The 14296-nt window shown below is 44.1% G+C and overlaps 5 non-coding genes across 5 annotated transcripts; 4 read left to right on the top strand and 1 right to left on the bottom strand.

The window, feature by feature from the left end:
- Positions 1-9429: 9429 nt before the first annotated feature.
- LOC135026478 (U1 spliceosomal RNA) lies at positions 9430-9593 on the bottom strand. The gene has a single exon (XR_010223095.1). It is a non-coding gene; the product is annotated as a U1 spliceosomal RNA (small nuclear RNA).
- A 144-nt stretch (positions 9594-9737) lies between these two features.
- On the top strand, positions 9738-9853 carry LOC135026610 (U5 spliceosomal RNA). The gene has a single exon (XR_010223208.1). It is a non-coding gene; the product is annotated as a U5 spliceosomal RNA (small nuclear RNA).
- A 270-nt stretch (positions 9854-10123) lies between these two features.
- On the top strand, positions 10124-10239 carry LOC135026643 (U5 spliceosomal RNA). The gene has a single exon (XR_010223239.1). It is a non-coding gene; the product is annotated as a U5 spliceosomal RNA (small nuclear RNA).
- A 2459-nt stretch (positions 10240-12698) lies between these two features.
- LOC135026651 (U5 spliceosomal RNA) lies at positions 12699-12814 on the top strand. Its single transcript, XR_010223248.1, has one exon. It is a non-coding gene; the product is annotated as a U5 spliceosomal RNA (small nuclear RNA).
- A 275-nt stretch (positions 12815-13089) lies between these two features.
- Positions 13090-13202, top strand: LOC135026658 (U5 spliceosomal RNA). The gene has a single exon (XR_010223255.1). It is a non-coding gene; the product is annotated as a U5 spliceosomal RNA (small nuclear RNA).
- The last annotated feature ends 1094 nt before the right edge of the window (positions 13203-14296 follow it).

Raw genomic sequence — 14296 nt, 5'->3', positions numbered from 1 at the left:
TTGTCAATTACCATTTTAATAATAGGGTAAAGAAAATTAAGTGGATTTTTGAAAGAAAACAATACTGTCAATATACTATTAAAACAAATTAAAATGGTAAAAGTTATTGTACTTTAAGTAAAAATAAAAGCTAAAATATCAATCCCAGTTTTGGATTACTTTAATGAACAAAAAAAAAATGCATATAGCAAAGGATAGTTTCAATCTGCCTACCTCTGGGTTATGGGCCCAGCATGCTTCCATTGCAGTACTCTGCTGCACATGTAAGTGCAAGAGATCCTGAAGCCCTCACTCATCATGCGAAAGTACCAATGTGTTTCTTCATTGGTTGCTGGAAGAAACATCTTACAAAAACTCTCCAGATTATTGACTTTTTAAAGTTTTTCTAGGAAACGTTCTAGATGAATGCTTATTAGTCTTTGTCAGTATATTCTTTTTGCAAAGTGTCTCTGTGGCGCAATCGGTTAGTGTGTTCAGCTATTAATCAAAAGGTTGGTGGTTCAATCCCACCCAGGGACGTAATTGACCTTGTGATCAGATTTTGGTGATATTTAAGTAGACAAGTCAAAATTGCAAACCCCCTCTTATGGTGTAGGGTACCTGGCCTTCTCTGATGTAATCAGAGTTAGATTTGATTAAGTGATTTTATAAAAAAACAGCTAGGAAGCACAATTTAGCAGTGGGTTGCAGAGAAAAAGAAAAATGCTGGCAGAAAAATACAATTGAGTGATTAAACAGCTCTTCATTTTCTGGCTTTATTTTTATGATAACAAATTTGTTCTCTGAAAAGTGTCCACAAAGCCAAGTCTCTGATTAACACCTTTGTAGGGATGGTTTTTCACCTATTACTAAATTAAACTTGCTTCATTGGAAAGGCAGCAAGATGCATCCTCATTTCAATATCTACTGAAATAATACAGGTTGACACCAGGAAACATTAACGCCACTGCATCCTTGCTGCTTTCTCATGTGGAAGTCTGTTTAATGTGAAAACAAGGTGATATCTAATTAGCACACAGGTAAGGAATTAAGAAAATCTTTATTTAAGGGTGAAGATGTTTCTCACAAAATCGTTGCCCCAATGCATCATTGAAATTCAAGCTGGAAAGATGATTTTAATATATCACTTGTACATTTTGTATTGCTCTTCTGGTGACAATGTAGTTTGTTTTTGTCAGTTACCATTTTAATAATCGGGTAAAGAAAATTAATTGGATTTTTGAAAGAAAACAATACTGTCAATATACTATTAAAACAAATTAAAATGGTAAAAGTTATTGTACTTTAAGTAAAAATAAAAGCTAAAATATCAATCCCAGTTTTGGATTACTTTAATGAACAAAAAAAAATGCATATAGCAGAGGATAGTTTCAATCTGCCTACCTCTGGGTTATGGACCCAGCATGCTTCCATTACAGTACTCTGCTGCACATGTAAGTGCAAGAGATCCTGAAGCACTCACTCATCATGGGAAAGTACCAATGTGTTTCTTCATTGGTTGATGGAAGAAACATCTTACAAAAACTCTCCACATTATTGACTTTTTAAAATGTTTCTAGGAATCGTTCTAGATGAATGCTTATTAGCCTTTGTCAGTAAGTACTTTTGCAAAGTGTCGCTGTGGCGCAATCAGTTAGTGTGTAAGGCTATTAACCAAAAGGTTGGTGGTTCAATCCCACCCAGGGACTTAATTGACCTTGTTATCAGATTTTGGTGATCTTTAAGCAGACAAGTCAAAATTTCAAACCCCCTGTTATGGTGTAGGGTACCTGGCCTTCTCTGATGTAATCAGAGTTAGATTTGATTCAGTGATTTTATAAAAACAGCTAGGAAGCACAATTTAGCAGTGGGTTGCAGAGAAAAAGAAATATGCTGGCAGAAAAATCCAATTGAGTGATTAAACAGCTCTTCATTTTCTGGCTTTATTTTTATGCTAACTAATTTGTTCTCTGAAAAGTGTCCACAAAGCCAAGTATCTGATTAACATATTTGTAGGGATGGTTTTTCACCTATTACTAAATTAAACTTGCTTCATTGGAAAGGCAGCAAGATGCATCCTCATTTCAATATCTACTGAAATAATACAGGTTGACACCAGGAAACATTAACGCCACTGCATCCTTGCTGCTTTCTCATGTGGAAGTCTGTTTAATGTGAAAACAAGGTGATATCTAATTAGCACACAGGTAAGGAATTAAGAAAATCTTTATTTAAGGGTAAAGATGTTTCTCACAAAATCATTGCCCCAATGCATCATTGAAATTCAAGCTGGAAAGATGATTTTAATATATCACTTGTACATTTTGTATTGCTCTTCTGGTGACAATGTAGTTTGTTTTTGTCAATTACCATTTTAATAATAGGGTAAAGAAAATTAAGTGGATTTTTGAAAGAAAACAATACTGTCAATATACTATTAAAACAAATTAAAATGGTAAAAGTTATTGTACTTTAAGTAAAAATAAAAGCTAAAATATCAATCCCAGTTTTGGATTACTTTAATGAACAAAAAAAAAATGCATATAGCAAAGGATAGTTTCAATCTGCCTACCTCTGGGTTATGGGCCCAGCATGCTTCCATTGCAGTACTCTGCTGCACATGTAAGTGCAAGAGATCCTGAAGCACTCACTCATCATGCGAAAGTACCAATGTGTTTCTTCATTGGTTGCTGGAAGAAACATCTTACAAAAACTCTCCAGATTATTGACTTTTTAAAGTTTTTCTAGGAAACGTTCTAGATGAATGCTTATTAGTCTTTGTCAGTATATTCTTTTTGCAAAGTGTCTCTGTGGCGCAATCGGTTAGTGTGTTCAGCTATTAATCAAAAGGTTGGTGGTTCAATCCCACCCAGGGACGTAATTGACCTTGTGATCAGATTTTGGTGATATTTAAGTAGACAAGTCAAAATTGCAAACCCCTTCTTATAGTGTAGGGTACCTGGCCTTCTCTGATGTAATCAGAGTTAGATTTGATTAAGTGATTTTATAAAAAAAACAGCTAGGAAGCACAATTTAGCAGTGGGTTGCAGAGAAAAAGAAAAATGCTGGCAGAAAAATACAATTGAGTGATTAAACAGCTCTTCATTTTCTGGCTTTATTTTTATGATAACAAATTTGTTCTCTGAAAAGTGTCCACAAAGCCAAGTATCTGATTAACATATTTGTAGGGATGGTTTTTCACCTATTACTAAATTAAACTTGCTTCATTGGAAAGGCAGCAAGATGCATCCTCATTTCAATATCTACTGAAATAATACAGGTTGACACCAGGAAACATTAACGCCACTGCATCCTTGCTGCTTTCTCATGTGGAAGTCTGTTTAATGTGAAAACAAGGTGATATCTAATTAGCACACAGGTAAGGAATTAAGAAAATCTTTATTTAAGGGTAAAGATGTTTCTCACAAAATCATTGCCCCAATGCATCATTGAAATTCAAGCTGGAAAGATGATTTTAATATATCACTTGTACATTTTGTATTGCTCTTCTGGTGACAATGTAGTTTGTTTTTGTCAATTACCATTTTAATAATAGGGTAAAGAAAATTAAGTGGATTTTTGAAAGAAAACAATACTGTCAATATACTATTAAAACAAATTAAAATGGTAAAAGTTATTGTACTTTAAGTAAAAATAAAAGCTAAAATATCAATCCCAGTTTTGGATTACTTTAATGAACAAAAAAAAAATGCATATAGCAAAGGATAGTTTCAATCTGCCTACCTCTGGGTTATGGGCCCAGCATGCTTCCATTGCAGTACTCTGCTGCACATGTAAGTGCAAGAGATCCTGAAGCACTCACTCATCATGCGAAAGTACCAATGTGTTTCTTCATTGGTTGCTGGAAGAAACATCTTACAAAAACTCTCCAGATTATTGACTTTTTAAAGTTTTTCTAGGAAACGTTCTAGATGAATGCTTATTAGTCTTTGTCAGTATATTCTTTTTGCAAAGTGTCTCTGTGGCGCAATCGGTTAGTGTGTTCAGCTATTAATCAAAAGGTTGGTGGTTCAATCCCACCCAGGGACGTAATTGACCTTGTGATCAGATTTTGGTGATATTTAAGTAGACAAGTCAAAATTTCAAAAACCCCTGTTATGGTGTAGGGTACCTGGCCTTCTCTGATGTAATCAGAGTTAGATTTGATTCAGTGATTTTATAAAAACAGCTAGGAAGCACAATTTAGCAGTGGTTTGCAGAGAAAAAGAAATATGCTGGCAAAAAAATCCAATTGAGTGATTAAACAGCTCTTCATTTTCTGGCTTTATTTTTATGCTAACAAATTTGTTCTCTGAAAAGTGTCCACAAAGCCAAGTATCTGATTAACATCTTTGTAGGGATGGTTTTTCACCTATTACTAAATTAAACTTGCTTCATTGGAAAGGCAGCAAGATGCATCCTCATTTCAATATCTACTGAAATAATACAGGTTGACACCAGGAAACATTAACGCCACTGCATCCTTGCTGCTTTCTCATGTGGAAGTCTGTTTAATGTGAAAACAAGGTGATATCTAATTAGCACACAGGTAAGGAATTAAGAAAATCTTTATTTAAGGGTGAAGATGTTTCTCACAAAATCGTTGCCCCAATGCATCATTGAAATTCAAGCTGGAAAGATGATTTTAATATATCACTTGTACATTTTGTATTGCTCTTCTGGTGACAATGTAGTTTGTTTTTGTCAATTACCATTTTAATAATAGGGTAAAGAAAATTAAGTGGATTTTTGAAAGAAAACAATACTGTCAATATACTATTAAAACAAATTAAAATGGTAAAAGTTATTGTACTTTAAGTAAAAATAAAAGAGCAAAAATATCAATCCCAGTTTTGGATTACTTTAACAAAAAAAAATGCATATAGCAGAGGATAGTTTCAATCTGCCTACCTCTGGGTTATGGGCCCAGCATGCTTCCATTGCAGTACTCTGCTGCACATGTAAGTGCAAGAGATCCTGAAGCACTCACTCATCATGGGAAAGTACCAATGCGTTTCTTCATTGGTTGATGGAAGAAACATCTTACAAAATCTCTCCAGATTATTGACTTTTTAAAGTTTTCTAGGAATTGTTCTAGATGAATGCTTATTAGCCTTTGTCAGTATGTACTTTTGCAAAGTGTCTCTGTGGTGCAATCGGTTAGTGTGTTTGGTTATTAACCAAAGGGTTGGTGGTTCAATCCCACCCAGGGATGTTATTGACCTTGTCATCAGATTTTGGTGATCTTTAAGTAGACAAGTCAAAATTTCAAACCCCCTCTTATGGTGTAGGGTACCTGGCCTACTCTGATGTAATCAGAGTTAGATTTGATTAAGTGATTTTATCAAAAAACAGCTAGGAAGCACAATTTAGCAGTGGGTTGCAGAGAAAATGAAATATGCTGGCAGAAAAATCCAATTGAGTGATTAAACAGCTCTTCATTTTCTGGCTTTATTTTTATGCTAACTAATTTGTTCTCTGAAAAGTGTCCACAAAGCCAAGTATCTGATTAACATCTTTGTAGGGATGGTTTTTCACCTATTACTAAATTAAACTTGCTTCATTGGAAAGGCAGCAAGATGCATCCTCATTTCAATATCTACTGAAATAATACAGGTTGACACCAGGAAACATTAACGCCACTGCATCCTTGCCGATGATAACCTCAAGTTGGGTCATTCGGTGCTGCAGAGTCGTACGCACTCTTCCACCCGTTCAAGAGCTTTGGTATAACCCCATGGTTCTTAATGTGACCCCAGCATCCTCTAGGTCGTATGAGAAAATAGGATTTTAATACCTACCGGTAAATCCTTTTCTCTTAGTCTGTAGAGGATGCTGGGCACCCGTCCCAGTCCATACTGTGTCTGCAGTTATTACTTGTGGTTATACACATGTTGTGTTATGGTTCTGGTCAGCTTTTTGCTGCAATTGTTCATGCCGTTGGCTTGTGTTCTGTTGAATGCCACGTTCTGCGGCATGCTTAAGGTGTGAGCTGGTAAGATGCTCACCTTAGTTTAACAATAAATCCTTTCCTCGAAATGTCCGTCTCCCTGGGCACAGTTCCTATAACTGGAGTCTGGAGGAGGGGCATAGAGGGAGGAGCCAGTTCACACCCTTTGATAGTCTTAAAGTGCCCATGTCTCTTGCGGATCCCGTCTATACCCCATGGTTCTTAATGTGACCCCAGCATCCTCTACGGACTAAGAGAAAAGGATGCCCTTGCGCACTATCCTGACTTCTCCTCCCGTCTGCTTACTTTGTGCCTTCCAACGCACAATGCGAACTACAGGTGGTGCTGCAGGGCCCACACCCTTTTACTTGCCTTACAGAACAGCTCTGGAGCTGTTACAGTGCCCAGCTGCTGCAAGAAATCAGCTTGAATGCTTCAGGGGATGGGGCATGGCCAACATGAGCCCCACACCAAAGGAGGGTGTGGGTGTTTAATGAGAACTAGGGGTCATCCAAGCACTGCAAAAGGCCGCCATGCCCTGCACGCCCCTTTTCTCTTTTCATATGCAGATGAGGGTTCCAGCCAACTTTGGCCCACTGCTTGGATAACATCACTGTATGCAAATCCGTCTGCTGCAGACCTTCCCCCAGGAATGCTTGTACTTGATGTTGCATATGGTTTGATATTTGATGGTGCTTCAGTATTAGGCAGCCTTCCGCCCTCCCATGTTCATCTGAAAAGATGTGGTCTCCCTGCAGTTGTTGTCCCCAGACGAGAGTTCCCTTGTGCTTCCTCAGTTGAATCTCCTTAACTTGACGGGGGAGGGGCTGCCCGAGCAGCCACCCTCCCCAGCCCTATCCCAACTCATACTTATTTTGCATATGAGATCTCTTGATCATGAAGATTGTTCTCACATGGTGAGGTTCATCCATTATATTTTAAAATAGGAAGGTACAAATTACATATTTGAATTGCATTTATGTGCTGGATTCAAATGCCCCCCCCCCCCCCTTCCATTCTCAATTGTGCCCGTCAGCAGCTATTCTAAGGTTGCTGCCAATGGGTGTGACACATTAATTTCTTCTGTGGGGTACACTGGACTCCACAAGGATTCACATTGGGGTGTAGAGTAGGATCTTGATCTGAGGCACCAACCGGCTCAAAGCTTTTGACTGTTCCCAAGATGCTCAGTGCATTCTCCTCTATAACCCCGCTTCCATGAACAGGGAGCTCAGTTTGTAGTTGGTGCCTTCAGTAGCAGGCCACTTAACAGGGGCCTGCCTCAGGCAGCCTATTCTTAGCTATAAATTTTGACAAGAAAAGAAGAACTTGTTTTATGAGAATCTACAAGGGCTGCAGCAGGCTAGGTCTAATAGACATCTTTACTGCAGCTTCATCACTCCCAGCGGCGCTGTATACTCCCATGCCCTGGTTGCTGGGTCACTGCAGCGGAGGCTCCGGTTTCATCCTAAGGTCAGTCACACACACACCACCCTTCCGGATCACGAGGCCGCTGATGAAGGGGAGCGTGGCCGTAGGGGGTGGACCGTGTGCGCACTGGCGTGGACACTGATTACTGGGCAGCCGCTCCACTAGCCACCAGGTACAGTTAAGGAGCACAGGTCTGGGGGTTTTTCTCCTATATTAACCCAATTTTGTACTGCCCGCAGCGCATTGTGATAGGTAATAGGGCCTGATTCAGGTTGGATTGCAATCACAATAAGCGATCCAACTGCAAAAATTGCTAAGAGCATACGCATGTGCCTGCATTTTCTGTGGCACCCCGCAGAGAATGCGATCGCCTCTGCCTGTCAATCGGGGCGGGGGGGGGGGATAGGTGGGTCAGCAACACTCCATTTCCAAGTCAGGGATGGAGCGGTGCGGGGGCAAGGCTTCAAAATGGGGTCTGCAACGGAGGAGACACAGGGGGCGTGGTCACAGCGGCTGTATGACATCACATTCAGCCGCTGTGATCACAAAAATGGTGGCGGCTTCCTGCGCGCACATACAGTCTGCACCAGCAGGAGGCTACATCATTTTTTATGATCACGCTGAACTGCAGTGCGACTGCAATTACAGCATGGTCAAGAAGGGAGGCGTCATGCTGGGTGGCCATGCCCTTTCACTGTGCAGGAGCCAGCACCGCTCACACACTAGTCCCCGGGTGCAGCCCCCAACCCCCGGGACACCCGGAGCAACAAAATGTAGATTCAGGCCACCAGGCCACGCCCCTACCTATGAAACCATGCCTCCTTTTTACCATTGCGCTGCTTATCTGCGCGCACTGCATTACAATCTCCCTCGCCACCTCTCTGGGTGTCACCAGTGATAGTGACACCTCTGCCATGCTTGTAGCAGCTGGTCCTAAGATCTACGCCTCAAGCCCTGAGTGTTTGCCCTTGTGACTTGTTGATCATCATAGCGAAGCAGATGCTTACAGAAAACTGCAGGGGCTTAGATTGAAAATAAAAAAATTGATAGGTATAAGGTAGAGAGGAGCGGGTTCGGTTCTCCGAGAACCGAATTCCCCACGAACTCCACGTTGTTTACACTGGTCCGAGGCAGGCTCGGTTGTTCCCGCCTGACTCGGAAAACCTGAAAAAGGGAAAATGTCATCATCCCGCTGTCGGATTCTCGCGAGATTCGGATTCCATATAAAGAGCTGCGCGTTGCCGCCATTTTTACTCGTGCATTGAAGATAGAGCGGAATGGACGTGGCTATGTTCTCTCAGTGGAAATCTCAATATCAGTGCTCAGTATCAGTGGTTACTTATTGCTGCTCAGTAATACTAGTAGTGTGTCTCTCCTGCTCAGTGTCAGTTCTCAGTAGTATCCTCATCAGTGCTCAGTATCACTGCTCATTGTCTTGTGCTGCATTGTGGTGCTCAGCATACTACAGTACATTACTAATAGTCCAGTGCTGCATCTTGCTGCTCAGTGTCAGTTCTAGTATCCTCATCAGTGCTCACTATCACTGTTCATTGCATTTTGGTTTTCTGTATACTACAGTAACATAGTAATATAGTAACATATAGTAACATAGTTTTTGAGGTTGAATAGAGGCAAATTGCCCATCGTGTTCAACCTGTTTTAAGTTGTGATGATTCTACATACTTGCTGAATAATGTTTTATGACTAGTTAGCTACTATAACTCATGTTACCCCCGGATTAACCATGTTGATATTTTAAGTATTATAACCTTGGATAGCTTTTTCATTCAGAAATGTATCCATTCCTTTTTTAAATCCAATTACAGAGTCCACCATTACCACCTTCCCTGGCAGGGAATTCCACATCCTGATTGCCCTAACAGTGAAGATCATAGTATCTCACCTGGCAGGTAAGTAGGAGTTGGGCTAGAGCTGTGGAGGATTGCTGCTCGGGCACCCCCTGTCAAGTGAAGGAGATCCAACTGAGGCAGCACAAGGGAACTCTCGAAAGAAGAACAAGGCTAGAGGAAGATCTGAGACAAAGAAATCTGACTTTTACCAGAGCTGACCAGAGGAAAGCACAAACACAGTCCCCCACTACCACAAATAATGCAGTCGAGTTTCCCACATTTGGGGAAATCACAGGGGTCAGCATACCCAGAATGCAATGAATGAACCTCACCCTGGGAGAACAATCTTCATGACCATGGTATCTCCTATGCAAAATAAGTATGATTTGGGATAGGGCTGGGGAGGGCCGCTGCTCAGGCACATCTCTGTCAAGTAAAGGAGATTCAACTGAGGCAGCACAAGGGAACTCTCATCTGGGGACAACAACTGCAGGGAGAACACATATTTTCAGATGAAAATCTTGGTCATGCTCTGGTTTCTCTTCAGAACGAACAAATCTTTCGCCTTTTACTAAAGATTTCCGTGGAGAGGAGCAAAACTGAGTTTTACCTCAATTTTTGCATGCCCCATCTTTTTGGGGTTTCTTTTATCGGTTTAAAGATAGAATGAGTGTGCTTTAATGAAAGCTCATTTGCATAGAAATTACAGTAAATGTTTGTTTCTTTTCAAACAGAACTTTCTTGACCATGCTACTTGCTTGAAAGATCTGGGAGCACATGGAATACAGTACAAACCATGCTTATAGCAAGGAGAAGCCAGGTGAGAAATCTGCTTTCTTTCAAATTGGGCGCTCACTTTGATCTGAATGAGGACTGCTGGCATGGCACTCAGGCGACAGGTGGAATCTTGGTCATGCTCTGGTTTCTCTTCAGAACTAACAAATATTTCGCCTTTTATTAAAGATTTCCGTGGAGAGGAGCAAAACTGAGTTTTATCTCAATTTTTGCATGCCCCATATTATTGGGGTTTCTTTTATCAGTTTAAAGACAGAACGAGTGTGCTTTCTTGTTAGCTTTAATGTAAGTTTATTTGTATAACAATGACAGTAAATGTCTGTTTCTTTTCAAGCAGAACTTTCTTGACCATACTAATTGCTTGAAAGATCTGGGAGCACATGGAAAAGAGTACAAACCATGCTTATAGCAAGGGGAAGCCTGGTGAGAAATCTGCTTTCTTTCTTTCAAATTGGGTGCTCACTTTGAGCTGAATGAGGACTGCTGGCATCAGGGCCGGCTCTAGGCATGTTCGAATAGAGCGGCCGCGCAGGGCGCCACCCTTAATGGGCGCCACGCGCTGGCGCCGCCATATTCGATGCTGGAGCCGGCCCTGTGTGTGTGCTGCTGCAGCATTTGGCGGTCGCGCTGTGTATGCGCGCTGCGCGGCGCCGGTATCTAACGTCAGACGCCGGCGCCGCGCATAGCCCGCCTGCACAAGTGGCCGCCCACCCGCCCGCCAGCCCGGACCCAGGCTCAGGCTCACTCGCCCGGCCTCCTGCCCGCCCGCCAGCGCTCCCACACAGGCGGACAGCAGTACTCCTCCCCAGCGCCGCAGGTATTTTTTTTTTTGGGGGGGGGGGGGGAGATCCGCACTGTGGGGGCATTTCTGGCACACAGGGGGCATTTTTGGTTATGTGGGGGCATTTCTGGCACTGTGGGGGCATTTCTGGCTCTGTGGGGGGCATTTCTGGCACTGTGGGGGCATTTCTGGCACTGTGGGGGCATTGCATATCTGGCTCTGTGGGGGCATATTTGGCACTGTGGGGACATATCTGGCCCTGTGGGGGCATATCAGGCACTGTGGGGACATTTCTGGCACTGTGGGGGCATTTCTGGCACTGTGTGGGCATTTCTGGCACTGTGGGGGCATTTCTGGCACTGTGGGGGCATTTATATGGCTCTGTGGGGGCATTTATCTGGCTCTGTGGGGGCATTTATCTGGCTCTGTGGGGGCATTTATCTGGCACTGTGGGGGCATTTCTGGCACTGTGGGGGCATTTCTGGCACTGTGGGGACATATCAGGCACTGTGGGGGCATATCTGGCACTGTGGGGGCATATCTGGCACTGTGGGGGCATATCTGGCACTGTGGGGGCATTTCTGGCACTGTGGGGGCATTTCTGGCACTGTGGGGGCATTTATCTGGCACTGTGGGGGCATTTATCTGGCACTGGGGGCATTTATCTGGCACTGTGGGGGCATTTCTGGCACCGTGGGGGCATATCTGGCACTGTGGGGGCATATCTGGCACTGTGGGGACATATCTGGCACTGTGGGGGCATTTATCTGGCTCTGTGGGGGCATTTATGTATCAGGCACCGTGGGGGCATTTATGTATCAGGCACCGTGGGGGCATTTATGTATCATGCACCGTGGGGGCATTTATGTATCATGCACCGTGGGGGCATTTATGTATCAGGCACCGTGGGGACATTTATGTATCTGGCACCGTGGGGGCATTTATGTATCTGGCACCGTGAGGGCATTTATGTATCTGGCACCGTGGGGGCATTTATGTATCAGGCACCGTGGGGGCATTTATGTATCTGGCACCGTGGGGGCATTTATGTATCTGGCACCGTGGGGGCATTTATGTATCTGGCACCGTGGGGGCATTTCTTGCACTGTGGGGGCATTTCTTGCACTGTGGGGACATTTCTTGCACTGTGGGGGCATATCTTGCACTGTGAGGGCATTAATGTATGTGGCACTGTGGGGGCATATCTGCGCTGTGGGGGCATTTATCCATCTGGAACTGTGTGGCCATTTATGTAGCTGGCACTGCTGGGGGGCATGTCACGTGTAGCTGGCACTGCTGGGGGGCATGTCATGTGTAGCTGGCACTGCTGGGGGGCATATCATGTAGTGTTCCCGCTAGGCGTCTGTGGCTGGGCAGTGTGTCTCAGTGCTCTACCTGGCGCAATGTGTCTAACGTGCTCTTATAGGAGGTTCTACCTGGTGCAATGTGTATTAGCTGCACTACTGTGTGGTGTAATGTGAATTGCCACTATAATGTGGCTACGCACCTTCCCCACGAAGTAACTCCCCTAAATTTTTGCTGCGCGCCTTCGGCGCGCACTGTCCATGCTTTAGCGTGTGGAAATGGGAACAACAAGCATTACAGTATGTACATCATTTTGCCCACCTAACTTAAAAATGTGCCCTCCCTGTGATCAGCAACCTGCCCTAAAAAGTGAACACTAGCACGTGTAGCTGGCACTGCTGGAGGGCATGTCATGTGTAGCTGGCACTGCTGGGGGACGAGACCACGCCCACTTTTTCAAGAGGCCACGCCCACTTTTCCAAGGGCGCGCGCGCCTTCGGCGCGCGCATGGGGGGGGGCACTTTTACATTTTCTCGCTCAGGGTGCTAGTAGGCCTGGAGCCGGCCCTGGCTGGCATGGCACTCAGGCGACAGGTGGAATCTTGGTCATGCTCTGGTTTCTCTTCAGAACTAACAAATATTTCGCCTTTTACTAAAGATTTCCGTGGAGAGGAGCAAAACTGAGTTTTATCTCATTTTTTCCTTGCCCCATCTTATTGGGGTTTTATTTTATCGGTTTAAAGATAGAACGAGTGTGCTTTAATGTAAGCTCATTTGCATAGAAATTACAGTAAATGTTTGTTTCTTTTCAAACAGAACTTTCTTGACCACACTAATTGCTTGAAAGATCTGGGAGCACATGGAAAAGAGTACAAACCATGTTTATAGCAAGGGTAAGCCTGGTGAGAAATCTGCTTTCTTTCATTCAAATTGGGTGCTCACTTTCAGCTGAATGAGAACTGCTGGCATGGCACTCAGGCGACAGGTGGAATCTTGGTCATGCTCTGGTTTCTCTTCAGAACTAACAAATATTTCGCCTTTTATTAAAGATTTCCGTGGAGAGGAGCAAAACTGAGTTTTATCTCAATTTTTGCATGCCCCATATCATACCTCCCAACTGTCCCGATTTTCGCGGGACAGTCCCGTTTTTTGGGGACTGTCCCGCTGTCCCACCTGCGGGCCGCAGTGTCCCGCGGTGGGGAGGACAGTTGGGAGGCTCTGTCTGTCGCTGCCCTGCTTAGCAGAGCAGCGGTGAATAGACGCTGTGCGCATGCGCACAGCGTCTATTCACTGAAGTCAGAGGGAGAGGTGGCATGCCAGTGGCTCACAGAGCGCTGGGCATGCCCCCTCAGTGCCGAAAACGGGGGCGTGACTCGCGATCGCGGGTCCTCCCGCGAAGTCACACCCCCTTTTACTTAGGCCACGCTGCAATTGTTCATGCCGTTGGCTTGTGTTCTGTTGAATGCCACGTTCTGCGGCATGCTTAAGGTGTGAGCTGGTAAGATGCTCACCTTAGTTTAACAATAAATCCTTTCCTCGAAATGTCCGTCTCCCTGGGCACAGTTCCTATAACTGGAGTCTGGAGGAGGGGCATAGAGGGAGGAGCCAGTTCACACCCTTTGATAGTCTTAAAGTGCCCATGTCTCTTGCGGATCCCGTCTATACCCCATGGTTCTTAATGTGACCCCAGCATCCTCTACGGACTAAGAGAAAAGGATGCCCTTGCGCACTATCCTGACTTCTCCTCCCGTCTGCTTACTTTGTGCCTTCCAACGCACAATGCGAACTACAGGTGGTGCTGCAGGGCCCACACCCTTTTACTTGCCTTACAGAACAGCTCTGGAGCTGTTACAGTGCCCAGCTGCTGCAAGAAATCAGCTTGAATGCTTCAGGGGATGGGGCATGGCCAACATGAGCCCCACACCAAAGGAGGGTGGGGGTGTTTAATGAGAACTAGGGGTCATCCAAGCACTGCAAAAGGCCGCCATGCCCTGCACGCCCCTTTTCTCTTTTCATATGCAGATGAGGGTTCCAGCCAACTTTGGCCCACTGCTTGGATAACATCACTGTATGCAAATCCGTCTGCTGCAGACCTTCCCCCAGGAATGCTTGTACTAGATGTTGCATATGGTTTGATATTTGATGGTGCTTCAGTATTAGGCAGCCTTCCGCCCTCCCATGTTCATCTGAAAAGATGTGGTCTCCC

This window comes from Pseudophryne corroboree, unplaced genomic scaffold (genome assembly GCF_028390025.1).
Source record: "Pseudophryne corroboree isolate aPseCor3 unplaced genomic scaffold, aPseCor3.hap2 scaffold_445, whole genome shotgun sequence".
NCBI classification, from domain to species: Eukaryota; Metazoa; Chordata; class Amphibia; order Anura; family Myobatrachidae; genus Pseudophryne; species Pseudophryne corroboree.
The sequence above is the reverse complement of the archived record's forward strand: the minus strand, read 5'-3'. Positions and strand labels throughout refer to the sequence as shown.